Source organism: Mercenaria mercenaria, chromosome 19 (genome assembly GCF_021730395.1).
Source record: "Mercenaria mercenaria strain notata chromosome 19, MADL_Memer_1, whole genome shotgun sequence".
NCBI classification, from domain to species: domain Eukaryota; kingdom Metazoa; phylum Mollusca; class Bivalvia; order Venerida; family Veneridae; genus Mercenaria; species Mercenaria mercenaria.
Window position 1 is genome coordinate 4655332 of NC_069379.1, and position 17250 is coordinate 4672581.

The window sequence follows — 17250 nt, forward strand, 5'->3', positions numbered from 1 at the left end:
TTATTGGTCATATGGCGACTTTCCAACCAGTTATGATGGTAGAGGAAGACCCAAACTGTCCCTCTGTGCATTATTTCATCACGGGCGGACACCTGGGTATAATTACCGATCTTTTGTAAGCCAGCTGGATGTTTTACTCACATGAAGATTTCAACGCCCAGAGTGAGACTCCAAACCAAATTCATGAGGGGCAAGTGATTTGAAGTCAGTGATCTTTACCATTTTGACACTGAGCCCCCTTTCACGAATTAAGTATACACACGTTCATATGTAAGAGCATGCAAGCACTTTGATTCAAATGACAATTAAAACTGAATTACTAAACGTGAGCATGTAAATATTCATTTTCAAACTCATACAGTGATGCTTCTGCTTTGTTCTAACTAGCATTAGAGACACAGTCCTTATTTAAGCCTTTAGACTCAATACATATTGACGTTTAAATAAAAGCTGTTTTTCACACATAAATAACATTTCTGTATATACCCGAGCAAGGACTAACAATATTTTGTATGAGAAGCATTGTCTTACAAAATGACTTGGTTTTTCAATTTCTTACACAAATACATCCTTCCGAATGTTATATGTTTCGGAATAGAATCAAATTTAGCCATTTTAGGGCCTTTATTTATTTTTTTACATCATATTGTTTTTATTTATTTTCCTGGATTAAACAGATTTTGATGAACATAAGAAACATCATATTGAGGAATACATTTCGCGTAAGAAAAATGCTTTGTTTTTTCAAACGGATATTATATTAAAAGAAAACTATTTTCCTTTATGTGTAGGATAGTCACGGACAATTGATCATGCGCTATAATACATAGCGCATTGATTAACGGTAATAATTAATGAAAAGTGGTCATTCAGCTTAGATTACATGTACATGTATATTTTTACTGGCAATCGCTGATAGAAACGAACAAAATAATGCTGATCCAACTTTGAACGATTTAATGAATGAAATTAGAATCAAAGAATTGAAGTTCAGAGTTTAAGAGAAGAGGTTCAGTGCAATTCAGATTCTGCTTCAATATCTGTATCTGTATGTTTACGACGCAGGACCACATCTGGTATAAGGCGTCGCGGTGAGTGATGTCGTTCAGTAACGATGTGTGAGAGCCGAGTTAAAGCTCTCCACTGTCTCTGCGCATACGATACTGTCTTCCAATCTATTCCAATCCTGCACTGCCTTAATAAAAAAAGAATGTTTGTATTGTTTAGAATTTGCAATGTTCACTTTGTAGCAATTTCAATGGTTACGAAAACTTTTTCTACAATGTTTGAACTAATACTGTCACTTTTGATTTTAGGACGTATTCGTCTTTTGTTTAATACTGTTATTAAGTAACTATTTTTGTCAATTGCCGGCACCATACCCCTAATGGTTTTGAAGATAAATATTAGTCTTGCCTGCTGTCTTCTTTCCTGTAGGCTGTCCAGATTGAGTCTTTGTAACATATCAGTCACGCACCCATCTTCACTGAAGTGGTAATCTTTTAGAATGAACCTTGCCGCATGGCGTTTAATTTTCTCCAGGATGTTGATATCCTTAACGTAATAAGGATCCCAGATAACCGATCCGTATTGAAGTGAAGAACGAACAAGCGAGATATATGCAAGTTTTCTACAGTCTTGGGCACAGTTCCTAAGATTCCTTTTTAAAAATCGCAAGGTTGAATTTGCTTTTTTACACATATTGGTAATATGTGTTTCCCATGTTAGATCATTTGAAAAAGTCAATCCGAGGTAGGGATTTGAGTCCACTTGTTGTAAGATTGTTTTATCTAGTTCATAGAAGAAATTTGACTTCTAACGGACGCTTAGAATATAACACTTCTTGGCATAAAAAATCATGCCCCATACATTACGTTTTTAAAGTTCATGAAGGTCTTTTCGAAGTAGGAGATGGTCGTCCTGTGAGTGGATGGATCTGTATAATGAACAGTCATCAGCAAATTGACGTACTGTAGATTTTACGGAATCTGGAAGATCGTTTATGTGACATAAAAACAAAAGGGGGCCTAGGACTGTTCCTTGAGGTACTCCGGATTTAACATCCACACTAACCGAGTGTTCACCTACAACAACATTCATAACTCTATCTTTCAGAAAGGATGAAAGCCAGTGAAGCAAGTTTTCACGGACGCCGTAATTTTCTAGATTTTGTAATAATTTTTCGTGTGGGAAAGCCTTGTAAAAATCTAATATTGCTATATATCCACTTGCCATTTTGTAACCTTAAGATACTAACAAGTCATTCATAGTTACTAAAAACTATGTTTCTGTTGAATACCCTTATCAAAAACCATGATTTCTGTCTGTGAGACTATAGAATAATTTTCAAAATGCTTTAGTAAATGACCACATATAATATATTCTAATGTTTTACACAAAACAATTGTTAGGCTCACAGGACGGTAATTTCCTGCAAGGTGTCTGTCCCTTTTTCTGTAGGAAGTGATCCATTATCCACAGAATATAGAACAATTTTGGTTATTGCAGGTGCACGTCCTTGAACACAAGTTTTCAAAACAATATTTGGTATTTGATTTGGCCCCATTAGATATTTTCAAGTCTAGAAGTAATTTCAGAACACCTTTCTCAGTAATTCTTAATTCTGGAATAGATGGTATGCCATGTTTTACAAACTTAAGTTTATTTTCATCTACTGTTCCGTTTTTTTTTGCAGAAAACTGACAGAAACTGTTCAACAAGGATATTTGCTTTACTTTGTGAAACCGTAATAAGGTTACCATTCTTTTTTAGCGGAGATACACCAATATTTTCCTGTTTCTTAGATTTAAAATAGTTCCAAAATGGTTTAGAGTTTTTATTGTCAAGACCCTTTTAGATGGTATTGTTAAAATAGTCCTTTTCAGCTGTCCTAAATGTTTGCTTACACTTTTTTAAAGTTCCTGTATTTGTTCAATTTTCCTGTCTTCTTTGCTTGTTTGTAATGCCTGACATTTTTCCTAATTCACTTTTTTAGATTACGATTCAGTCATGGTAAGTGTGTTTCCTTTTAACAGTTTTAAACGGCACATTTTCGTCTATTGATTTCAAAACATCTTTTTTGAAAAGATCCCAAACAGAGTCAATGTTTACTACGGGATATTTTTAAGTCCACAAAGTGCTCAAAGATTGTTTTTTCTCAGATGCTAGTAGCTCGGGTTACCCGTACATTCAGTCAGGGCTGTTATATTTCGATCTTCTCAGATCGTTCAGCACGAGTTTTATGTCGTGTTAATGGTACTGTTTAGTTTCTCAGCATGACCATTTCGGCCAGGGTGGTTCCAATACTCCCGCTTTCATAGCCTTGGGTATTGTATGATCACCCCTTGGATATGGTGCCTGCTTTTTAATTTTGTCTTTTGACAGTTCCTGTGATATGCAGGCTCCATAACCTCAGATCCCCTTTCTAAATTCCAGTTTGTTTAGTTCTGCCCATTGTTTTCTCGTTTGGGGGCAAACCCATTATTTTTTCTCGGGACCAAACGCCGCTTTTCATGGAATTACACGCCAGAACATGTGTATCATTGAAGGTTCCATGTTCACCGCCGTTTGAATACATCTGCGGATGTCTCTAAATTGCTTTTCGTGCTTTTAGCATGTGTAACTGTTGAGTTCTGCTCAACCCGGGGCTGGAGGGCGTGGACGGTAGCATGCATTTCCACTACCGTCCATGAACAGGCTCAATCAAACCGAGCCTGCAAAATTTTCGTTTTTGTCGTGTTGAGCGACCTGTGACGTTTCCACTTGTTCTATTTTATGCAGGTTATGAGGTAAATACAATCAATGGAACATCTCATGGTATGCTGAATGAAGAAGAAATGTTAACATCATCTACATGGAGGCAGTTTGTCGCTATATATAGGGTATTACAGGCATTTTCTCATATTTTAGCAAGTCAAGAAGTAAAATGGTTATCTGACATCAAAGGTGTTACCTCGATTGTAAAAAATGGTTCAATGAAGAGTGATTTACAAAGTATAGCTCTAGATATTTTTGGTTTATGCCTCAGGAATTCTATTTCTTTGGAAATGGAATGGATACTCAGAACTGCAAATGAGGGAGCAGACCATTTGTCTCGAATCGCTGATTACAATGATTGGGGTATTTCTTTTGATTTGTTGACCTTGATTCAAGATCATTTTCATTTAAGATTGGACGTTGATTGGTTTGCTTCGCCCCATTATACCAAGCTTCCAATTTTTTATTCAAGATTTTACTTAAGATGTCGTGTCAGGGAATAGATGCTTTTGCAGAGCCATAGTGTGATCATGCAGGCTTGTTTGTTCCCCAGGTATCTATGTTATAAAATGTGATTAAAAAATTCGAAGTTGATAGAGGATACGGCGTTATCGTATTACCTCTTTGGAGATCAGTGATATTTTGGCCATTGATATGTCCAAACGGGAATCTTATTCCAAATATTTTAGCATGGTTTGATTTGCAAGTGAGAAAAGAGTGTTATATTAAATGTAAAAATGGATCATGTATTTTTGGTAATACTGATTTGACTTTTAGAATGCTGGCATTCAATGTTGATTTTAGAGCGAGATAATCGAGTAAATGATACTATGATACTGCAGATAGATATTGTACTAGTTGTCCTACCCAAATTTGTAGTAACTGGTAATATAAGTATCCTTTACAATTTCAGTGTTCATATGCTAATGTTTAAATTGTTTGTATAAATACACATATATTTATGCTGTACTAATATTGAGGTTGTTTGTAATTATCATTTATTAAACTAAGTTAGAAAATGGTGGCAACATTTGTTGCCTTTTAGACAACATAGTCTGTTTAATTTACAAGAATGTTGCATCAGTGACTGTCACCGGCTGTTATTAGACGACTGCGTCTGTTTAAATTCATAAAAGGGTGGCATCACCGGCTGTTATGAGATGACTGCGTCTGTTTGAATTTAGAAAAGGTGGCTTCACCGGCTGTTATGAGATGACTGCGTCTGTTTGAATTTAGAAAAGGTGGCTTCACCGGCTGTTATGAGATGACTGCGTCTGTTTGAATTTAGAAAAGGTGGCTTCACCGGCTGTTATGAGATGACTGCGTCTGTTTGAATTTAGAAAAGGTGGCTTCACCGGCTGTTATGAGATGACTGCGTCTGTTTGAATTTAGAAAAGGTGGCTTCACCGGCTGTTTTGAGTTGACTGCATCTGTTTGAATTTAGAAAAGGTGGCTTCACCGGCTGTTATGAGATGACTGCGTCTGTTTGAATTTAGAAAAGGTGGCATCACCGGCTGTTATGAGACGAATGCGTCTGTTTAAATTCATAAAAAGGTGGCATCACCGGCTGTTATGAGATGACTGCGTCTGTTTGAATTTAGAAAAGGTGGCTTCACCGGCTGTGTTAAGATCACTGAATAAATTGTGTTCTGACAACTAATGTTAAACAATTAAATGTTATAGTCATTTTATTCGTTTTCGGAAGCATACTTCTACCTTCTTCCGGAATTATTGCAGAAATCTAGAGCCGAAACTACGCGTCAAATGTATACGAACAGTTTTGATCGTTGGAGAAAATGGACTTATAGTAATGGTTTGGGAAGAGGGAATATTATGCCGGCTAAACCTTTATCAGTACTATTATATGTGCATTCAGTACTATTATATGTGCATTCAGTACTATTATATGTGCGTTCATTTATTCAATGTGCGAAATATCTAAGTATCTGGTTGTTTTTGACAAAGAGTGCGTGGGTATTTTCATGTAAACCAGTAAAACTGATAAATACAGAGACGGAGCTTTGATTGTGATATCCCGAACTGGTACGGTACTGTATTGTGCTATTTAATTGACCTGTCAAAACATGTTCCCGGCTTTCATGTTAATCTTATATAGGCTCGAACAGACTATAATAAAAGCCGGGTCCATTTTTTGACAGGTCAAATAAATTGGACAATACCTTGTTGTAAATGTAGAAAAAATGATACAATGGTCTTGTTTAAAATAAACTGATAATTTGTTTTGTAATCTATCTAAAGTAAAAGTAAAAGGTGGATACATCAGTAGAGAGTGTAATAAAAAAATGTCCTATTCAAATCTGCGGGACCAGTTAAAACTGATACTGACGCCTCAAGTTTCTTATATCAAGAAATATTGTCTACACTCTTTGGGATCAGGGAGGGCTACTGCTGCGGCACAAAATAGCATTTAAAGCCCTGCTCCGCGGCTATTCAAATTCTGTTGTGTGTATGCAACATATATTTACAAAAGGTGGCAGTTAACAGCCACGCTTTACACTTTAGCACGAAAAACCACAGCCACAGGTATTTTCAGTGACAATTCAAGGTTAAAAGGTAGGACGAGGCTCTTAAAAGGCAAAGTCTTTGATTGCCCGATGGTGCAAAGGACGGATATATAAAGGACTCGTTGAAGGAAAGACTGCCTGTGTCTAGAGCACTAGGTATGTAAATATAAGTCCTTCCTTATTAAGCGTATACAGATGGTGTATCAGTTTACATTGCACGGCAATACAAATAATTGCATTCTGTTTTGTTTACTGTATAAAAAGTAGTAACGGTTTGCATATTTGTTAGACTATAATCACACCTTGATAAATAAGTATCATTTTATGAATGAGTGGCGCCCCGTGTGTAAATAGAATTACACATTAAGGTTACTATCACGTTTGACATGTTAAATAAGTACAAATTTCTCTTAAAATTAGCTTAAAATATGAGGATCTATTTAATCATGGGCAAAAATTTAAAAAGAAAACATGCACACGGACCCACTCACTCTATTTTGTTAAACATTCTAAACCTTTGCTGACTTGGAACGGTTGTGTTCATTTAGTTACTATGCTAACACATATATGAAATATCATTTCTTGCTCTGCTCTGCTGTGTTTTGATATATTTTTCAGGATCTCCTTGGTAATATTTTAAAGTGGCAACAATATTCAACAGCCAATGGGTACCAAGTGAACGATCTGACACACGAAATGACACTTACAAACTGACTGGGGGCTACGTGACAACTACGGCATGATAAACGTCTACAGTTTATGTAGTGTTCTTTTTACTGGAAAGAATATGATTCAGTGGTTGCTTGATTTAACTAGAACTTGTTAAGGTCATTCTGAGTTCTGCGTGATGTGTATTTTGCATAAATTCTACAACTGATAATAACCTTCTAGAGTGATAATAACCTTCTAGAGTGATTAAACTGTTTATAACAGTCTTTGAGAAATTGTATAGAAATAAGAACTATTCTGTTAACAAAATTGTTCTATATTTATATGTAGCATTTCACCTTATTATATGTGACTTCTGGAATAATTCTGTCGGCCGAATGTTGAATACGCGAACCATAAAACTAAACTTATACACAAAATCATTTTATTATTTGATCTTGTATTGTATCTGCCTGTCCTATTTTCTGCTATATCGATGTTGAGGCCCTGGCCTCATTCCCATCGATTAAGGGGCATTCTTATTGTGGTTAGATATATTTTTATCTGTAAGCCTGCACTTCAGTTTGAGTTTCTAGGTTTTTTTGACCAAATGATCAAGTGATCTGGCAATCTTTACTTGCCTAGTTTACTGTTATGCTTGCCATATTTGCCCAGTTTACGTAGTTTATTGTTGCACCTGACAAGTTTTTGACTAGACTGGTTTCAAGTCAAGTTGCGTGTTTGCACCGGCATGGATTACAATAATAGCTTGCCCTTGTCACAACAGGTTTAGCCATTTTCCTACTGCAGGTTCGGACCGTTGCTCGGCTTTCTCTGTCATACTATTGCAGGTTCGCTGACTTTTTGTGGACAGTTGCTTCCGGCACTCTCTATTCAAACCTGAAGTGGTTATAAATCTCCAAATATATATTTAGTTATAATGTAGCGTTACTTGTTACCCCTTACAATATTACCGTATGATGTAATGTTTATTATATGAATAATATTGAATAATAATGATATTTTTTTTAGTATTTTGTTTTATCATTTTTAAGAATGCCAAAATAATTCATTGTCCTTTCAAATCATTTTAATGATTTGGATGATTGGGTGAATCTATAACCCTTTTTATGACCTTTTATGTGTGTTTTGATACACGATTAAAAGTTCCTACTTAATGAGTGTAAATGAATGAAGAAGTTGAATTTTACAGCGAATTTTAAGTGTGATACATGTACGATACATCTCAGATATTTTGCCAGAAAGACTTCTGTGTTTTCGCCACACCATCAAAATATACGCAGTATGACGACCTTCAAACATCAGTACCGTATGGAGATCATATACGGCCATCAATTAATTACAAAAGACGGATGGTTACTTGTGCAGACACCATTGACATTACACAATCCAGATACATGGTTTCTTTACATAAAAATCCGCACTTGATTCCAACCCACAGAGTCATCTAAGCTAACGCTCGTGGACGCATATTCTGGAAAGATCACACTACCCAAACAAAATTAATTGACAAAAAAAGTATGCATAAACAAACGATTTCGGATAGGATATAGATTGACATTGTCTATAGATAAGTGTAACCTTCATTTACATTTTTAGTACAAGAAAGGTTATGATAGCATTAACTTTATCATATTATGACACGCAACTGAGAAAAAAGATATATAAAACGAGCTGAAAGGAAAAAGAAATTAAAAAAATGATAAAACCTACATACGAAAAAAAAAAACGTAAACATGAGCTGCAATTTACAACTTTTGGCAACTTGTTTGCACCCAGTTACCCAGTTACAAACTATTATAAATTTGTGCAGTCACCTGTACAAAATAGATGGTAAACAGTATTTACAAAAAAAAAAAAAAAAAAAAAAAAAAAAAAAAAAAAAAAAAAAACGTCGGAATAGTTACCCTACATTTATAAACCTTATATATATAAATGAAGTTTACGACTTTTGGTAACTTGTACCCAATTTCAATCTTTTATGAATTTGTGCAGTCACCTGTACAAAATAGATGGTAAACAGTATTTACAAAAAAAAAAAACCCAAAAAAACTCAAAATATTTACCCTACATTTATAAACCTTATGCAAACTAACTAGACTGTATGCTAGTATACTAGTATCACATTTCTTCCCATTGTATTAAATGTTCGCTCTTTTAACAGAAACAGTATACAGATAGAATACACTTTACCTAGACATATGCGTGCAGACGACTGTTAGAGACAACAAAATTAGCTTCAGTGTTTTCTCACTTCTGCTGAAAAGTAAGTGGATTTTCTTAAATATTATTATTCAACTTTACAATATTACACACTGTATAAGATCAATTGCAAACATCATATGAAACAGACAGAGCTAATACAAAACATAACTGAGCCAATATGAGAAAAACAGGGCCAATACGAGAAAAACAGGGCCAATACGGAATTCAAGCATTTTGATTGGTTCAAAAGAGAGGGCCAATACGGAGAAGTCACTTCCGTTAGATTTTTAAATGGCGCCATTTTGTTTTACATCAGAGTTATAGATTACATTTTTTTTTTTAATTTTGAGAAAAAAAATCATCTTACATGTTTATGTAATAACCAAGTATGATTGAGCGGGATGTATACATACGTCTTCATAGATTACAACGATACTTTCGCTTATTCGGTTTTGTGTAAAATGCAAGTGTTTCCTGTCAGAAATTCTGGCAGTTGTCAAGGAAAATAATGTGAAAGTACGGTAATTCAGATTAATTAAAAGGATGAGGCTTATCTTTAACAGACATTTTGATAGTGTGGACTATTTGTGCAATGATAAATAGCGATTCAAATGCTGGAAAGTAGATGAATAAATTGGCGGACAAGAGTGTCAGTTGTGAACTGCAAACAATTTCGGATAAGATTAAGAATTAAACGAGGCATGGGAGTGTATAATTTGTGCTTGATTGGTTCTATTATCCTGATCAACACATATGTGTACAATTTTGTGTCTCGTTGCCTGCTGCATAAAAGGAAATGACTTTTAAAGAAGTTTTTATCACAGTTCAAATGCGCTAAGATAACTCACTAAAGAAAATAAATAGGAATTCAAAAATAAGGTAAGTTCTAGTTACTCTTGATCATGTTGATTATGTCACATCAAAAATATCTCTCAAAATTATTACATACAACTCATTCTGTTTTACCGGCTAAAATTATTATGATTTCTAAAATTATAAGTCTAAACAACTTGTCAAGTTTTTTCACCTGAACGCGCATAGCTGCAATAAGGTAACTCACAGAGTTCTTATACTGTTACCGCCAACAGTCAAAAGTTGAATAATAATATTATCATTAATCAAGCAATTTCATATTGGCCTAGTTATTTGTCCTCGGGCAGTCGTATTGGCCCTCGGCCTACGGCCTCGGGCCAATACGACAACCCTTGGACAAATAACAAGGCCAATATGAAATTGCTTGATTAATAACATTATATTATAAACATTATTAGTTTGTATCTTACTTTAAAAATAATATAAAATTGTTCATTTTGCACACAATACAAATACAATTATATATGTAGACGGATTTCTCATCTGTAAGTCAGGGTGTTCCGAATATAATAACGTTGGGAGATTAAAAAATCTGTAACTTGTTGAAGATGAGTTTGAAATATCTGGCGCAAGGGTAACTGTTCAGACAGTACCAAGTCTCTGTCGAATTACGGCAACACATCTACCCAAGAGCCGGAAAACCCAATCCATCCCTGCAACCTGTGATAAACTTTTTTTCCATACCAATAGGTTAAGGAGCGGGACTAGGGACTTGTGCCAGCACCCCACCTCCCAAATATTTTGAGATGAAGTATATGTTTTACACCCAAAACTGATACGAATTTGATGTGATTGTTTTTATATGTTGTCGTTTCTCGTTTGCTTTTGGTTGTCCAAAAATTGTCTGGGAAAACATGGATAGATTTAGCTGACCGGCCGCCATTGTCCTTTCCAAAAATCCCAAACCCAATTCTGTTTCATCAAATACGAAAAACTCGTATTACGGATAGAGCGGATGATTTTACTTTTAAGCAGTAGGTAAAAGAACTTATGTCACGTAAAATCGCCTTTTTAGCACCTGTCAGCTGATGTCACATGATTCTTCATTTTTTTTTTAGAAATGCTACAGTTTAAGCTTGATGATGTTATAATTTTTATGATGTCAATGTTATATAAAGTCACTTAAAAGGCCAAGTATGATTCCAAGAATGATTGCTTATTGTGAAATAATAAAAAACGACAAAACTACAGCGCAAGTAAAGTGGACGTAATAAGGCGAAATCACAATGCTTTGAGATATGTCAAGAATCTCAGTAGAACCTCGTTCATGGACAAAATATCAATCCCGGATTACCTAAGGTTTAGTAGATTCATTTGAACATGTACTCGTCTGAAAAAGAACATGTATTCTATTACCTGCTTGCAAATAGCATTTGACCAATCTATTCTTCCATATCTTGTACAGTTTATTTTTAATGTAACTGAAGAAATTAATTGCAACATGATAATCATCTGTGATATTTTAGATTTAATGTTTTAGAAGGTTGTACACCTTAACCTTTGTATTTGCGCATGCCAAACTGGAAGCGAATGTTAGAATTTACGACAACGTTTACGACAATTCTAAATGTATTTGTATAATCATTCTTCTGGAAAGAAAACAAGAAAAAACATTAATCTGTCACTGATCTGATGTTTAATTGTTTAATAATGCCTAGATAGTGAATAACTTACCACAGAAACGCCACAAAAAGATTTTGCGTTAAATGACGTCATGACGTTACGTGTCAGTTACCGCGCAAAGTTGATACTATTACCTTTAAGTGAAGAAGGTGTAATTCAGCGACGTCTGGCGGAACACCAAACGTTACGCTTCGCAACGTCGCGTCATTACGTTCTATAAAGCTATCGGAAACAAAATGGTATCGAACGATGCAGGAGAGCGATACACCCGACGTTTAGTATTTTTTTTGTTCATTCTTGGCTGGATAATTTTGGTCGTTAAGCACTATATATGCTGTATATGTGCAAGTATTTTCTGTATGACAATTAACACATTTGAGGCATTCCAATTCAAATAGGCTGATCGCAAAATTTGCATTCAGACATTTTGTATCATTGCTGTATTACATACAGCCACAGCAGACCGTTATCAAGCGCACTGTCGTAATAAACATGAAAATTTATGAAAAGCATTTGATGTTTGTGTTTTGTTTTGCATTGTAGGTAGTAATGATATACTGACAATTTAACTGTTATTGTTTCCGAACTCCCTTTCGGCATTAAATTGCTCAACATTTGTTACTGACAACATCTAAACAAGTACAAAAGCAGGTACGTCCATTTGTCCGATGCTTAAAAACGGAAACTTTAGTCTGACTGGTTTAATCTTTCTACACAACTGTCTGAGTTTATTTAGATTCAGTAGTTCTAAAAGATAAACTATATCAAAACCCAGTGTTTGGCGGTCGCTTAATCCCGAATATGCTACAACTTCACATGCTGCATATTATTCCTACATGGCTTCATGTCTCTTTAAAAATCTAGAAGCACTGAGTAAGATACATACAAACTTTTAATGTACATTTTCGACTACGTCAAGGGCCAAAACACTGGTCTGATTGTGTGAAATCAAATTAAAACATCATATACTCAAAAAGAAATGTTGATAACAATCGTGGGAGGTTTGATGACTCTAAGTCAATGCTTTCTGAGATATGCCCGACACTAATTCGGACTGACGGACGGACGGACGTGCGGGCAAGGGAAACACTAATTGCCCCACCCAAACATAACGAGGAAGGCGCGGGAGGGAGGCGGGGGTGGGGGTGGGGGAAGGGGTGCGGGGGGGGGGGCAAATGAAAAGAAATTATTTAATATTGTAACATTCTCTATGCAAAAGAAATCATTTACGACCAGTTGCACCTTAAATTATATTTAAAACACATCTTCTTGAAATATGTCCTAACATTTCATGCGAAAAAAAATACGGCTTTCGTTTTACTGCGGGATTCAATGAAAATTCAAATAATTTCCGACTGAAAATTTGTATATGTACATGTATACGCACTTGCTTAATTGTACTTCGTCTCGCAGTTGTACAATCTTCTAAGTAGGTAACTTAAAAATTACCACCTATATTCACGCGATAAAGTCACCTGTGAAATATAATGATTTGAGCCGCACCATGAGAAAACCAACATGGTGCGTCTGCATCCGCGCAGTCTGGTCAGGATCCATGCTGTTCGCTAACAGTTTCTCTGATTCCAACAGGCTGATCGCAAACGCCCTGTGTTGGTTTTCTCATGGCACGGCTCATTTGTATATACAATAATGAAAGTATGTTTCAGAAAGTATTAGAATTTTTAAAACGGAATGGCTAAATATTTATTTGCAAGGAGCATCCGCCGTTTTAGTAATAAGACGTTTGCTGACGTCAGAAAAATGCGGGAAAATGCGCAACGTCAAACGCCGCCCATACCGCCATTTGAGACTTCTTCGTTTTTTTGTGACTTCGTAGCTCGAAAACGAAATCGGTAGTCAAGGACTTTCTTTCGTTATTTTGCTGAGAAATACCTTTAAAGTAATTGTGTAATTTTTTAAAAAAATCTATGGACCAGTAAATGCATGCTCCCAATTTATATTAGAAACGTCACTACCGTTGAGGTCAGATTTTAGAACAACACATGCTACGATTTATGGCTACAACTTAATTATTCGGAAAGGGTCAGACTCGAATTTATCACTTAACAAACTCGTGTGCAGTCAATGTCGCTGTGGGCTAACAATTATTTGGTAGAAATGAATTTCATTTATTTATCAAATGATTTTCTTATGATTTTTATGTCAGAAAAATGCAAGAGAAAATGGGGGTAGGGGAAAGTTTATGACAATACTGCGAAACCGAAGTCGGTGACCCCCAATTTTTGTTTGATCATTTTACAGTAAAATAAGTTTTAAAGATAATATTAGTTTTTTTTAAAAAAACCCTATGGACTAGTTTTTGCACACTACTTAGTCATTCCGCACGAGGTTTCGACTGGCATATTATATAAAACGGAAAAAAGTACTTTTTTAAAATAAAATGAACGCCCCAAAACTAAATTAATCGCCATGATAACGGCAACGTCACAACTATTTCCGAACAGGCTAAAAGTTAAAATTGTGACGTCATTTGCGTAAAAAGTATGCATTTGACCTTTTCAATAGTTGTACATCGGGTGAAGATCAACTTTTGCTGTTAAAAACGCATGTTATCAAGGATGCAACTTGTTTTTGAAAATCCCGCTCATTACACCTCTTCACCTTAACAGAACGTAGCTCTGAGCTTTTTCAAATTCTAGCGATTTTCAAGCAGCCGTTATGTGCTGAGTCTTTCGCTTTAATAATTAATATTTGGTGGATTTTATGCACTTTTATTGAAATGTCTTGCGGAAAAGATGATGGCCACTGATGTTATCATGAATATAATTGGGTGTTAAGCTTACTTATTAAGGCTATGCTATTAAAAAACACAACAAACAACAACAAAAAACAAAAACAAAACATACAAAACTCAACAAAATAAACCACTGGCCAGATTGATTTGTAGTACTTATTTGTACCGTCTCCTTTGATAATTTGGTACTGATAAGCTGAAATTGTGCGTCAACTAAATTTCAGCTTTAAAGTGTATTTAAAGAAAAGCTAATAAAAAGAACATATTACTTTATTTAAAGATGTGTTCAAGCTACATTAAACGAAAAAGGTGAATTTATTTGATATATTTTCTAAGAAATTTTCAATAAAAAGCAAGATGTAAGATATTTTAAAACATCTCTGTTGCAATGATTACTTTAACATGACCATGTATAGTGTTTATATTCTACTTATAAAATTACCATAATACTCCATTTTGGTTATACAGAGAATGGCTCAGAACACGTCAAAATTCTCGTTATCATAATTAACTGTTTAAAAATGAGAGAATCCGTTAGCAAGGAAACACGTCCCCGCGACATACACATTTTAAGCGTATATTAGAAAGCTAACGCTTATACTAACAAAAGTATCAACTACACATACTTCTACATATAATAGTGAAACGAGTGTTAAATATCCGTATTTTTCTTTTCCTTTCAATATTAAATACTAATTTCCCGCGCTTTGTTTTCATTCTCTACTATAAAAAAGAGTGCTAAAAAGAAAGTATTTCTACCTTTTGTAAAATACGGTATGCAAGAAAAATAATCTGCAAGAATAAGATGCTTATATGTATACGATATGCAAGAAGAAATATCAGTCAGGCAAGCCTCATTAGAGAGTTTGAGATTTCAACCTTCGCCTTCCCCTTCAACGTCTCTCATATATATTTGCTATTTCCGAACAGGCTAAAAGTTGAAATTTTGACGTCATTTGCGTAAAAAGTATGCCTTTGACCTTTTCAATAGTTGTACATCGGGTGAAGATCAACTTTTGCTGTTAAAAACGCATGTTATCAAGGATGCAACTTGTTTTTGAAAATCCCGCTCATTACACCTTCTTCACCTTAACAGAACGTAGCTCTGAGCTTTTTCAAATTCTAGCGATTTTTAAGCAGCCATTATGTGCTGAGTCTTTCGCTTTAATAATTAATATTTGGTGGATTTTATGCACTTTTATTGAAATGTCTTGCGGAAAAGATGATGGCCACTGATGTTATCATGAATATAATTGGGTGTTAGGCTTATTTATTAAGCTATGCCATTAAAAAAACACAACAAACAACAACAAAAAAAACAAAAACAAAACAAACAAAACTCAACAAAATAAACCACTGGCCAGATTGATTTGTAGTACTTATTTGTACCGTCTCCTTTGATAATTTGGTACTGATAAGCTGAAATTGTGCGTCAGTATAGTTCATATTCTAATTCATATTCAGTAGACAAAAGTGATATCTTGAACTAAATTTCAGCTTTAAAGTGTATTTAAAGAAAAGCTAATAAAAAGAACATATTACTTTATTTAAAGATGTGTTCAAGCTACATTAAACGATAAAGGTGAATTTATTTGATATATTTTCTAAGAAATTTTCAATTAAAAAAAGCAAGATGTAAGATATTTTAAAACATCTCTGTTGCAATGATTACTTTAACATTACCATGTATAGTGTTTATATTCTACTTATAAAATTACCATAATACTCCATTTTGGTTATACAGAGAATGGCTCAGAACACGTCAAAATTCTCGTTATCATAATTAACTGTTTAAAAATGAGAGAATCCGTTAGCAAGGAAACACGTCCCCGCGACATACACATTTTAAGCGTATATTAGAAAGCTAACGCTTATACTAACAAAAGTATCAACTACACATACTTCTACATATAATACTGAAACGAGTGTTAAATATCCGTATTTTTCTTTTCCTTTCAATATTAAATACTAATATAATTTCCCGCGCTATGTTTTCATTCTCTACTATAAGAAAGAGTGCTAAAAAGAAAGTATTTCTACCTTTTGTAAAATACGGTATGCAAGAAAAATAATCTGCAAGAATAAGATGCTTATATGTATACGATATGCAAGAAGAAATATCAGTCAGGCAAGCCTCATTAGAGAGTTTGAGATTTTTACCTTCGCCTTCCCCTTCAACGTCTCTCATATATATTTGGGTTAAAACGTTACTAATATGCGTGTATTTCATTTGTATACTAAAGTTTTCCATGTAATTCAAGTAAGCCTAAGACTTCGCTTTATTATTATGTGAAATAAAAAGCTTAGTTTCAGGATTTCTGCTTATTAAGTTATTCATTTATCCATATGTATAATTGGACTAAATTTGATGCGAAACACTATCAATAAGTATAAGAATAATGAAATTTTGTTTGGCTAATGTTTTTAACTAAATACATTGAATTGAACCAGGAAATATGAAATTATCAACTGGTTTTGAGAAACTTTGAGATTTTGTCAAACTTTAACTTCTTCGGCATATTTTTGTCCTCAGGCGGTTTTGATTATACCAGATGGGCCTTTTTTGTCGTAAGAAGAGATGTTTTGAACGTCCGAAGATGTGATATCACGAAAGTCAAAACTTCAGTCTTTGTACATCTACTCTTTCCACATACTCGGCATCAAATACTGAAATCTTGATTAAGGCACATGGCATGACAGTGATTTTTCTTGAAAAATGAATGATAACGCGCGATTATCATTTGGTGGAACATTTTATTTTAACTTCCAAATAAAATCAATCCGTTTCTGTCGGGACTCAATAAGACAGTTGCGTTTTAATTATAAACATAAAATAGTACTTGT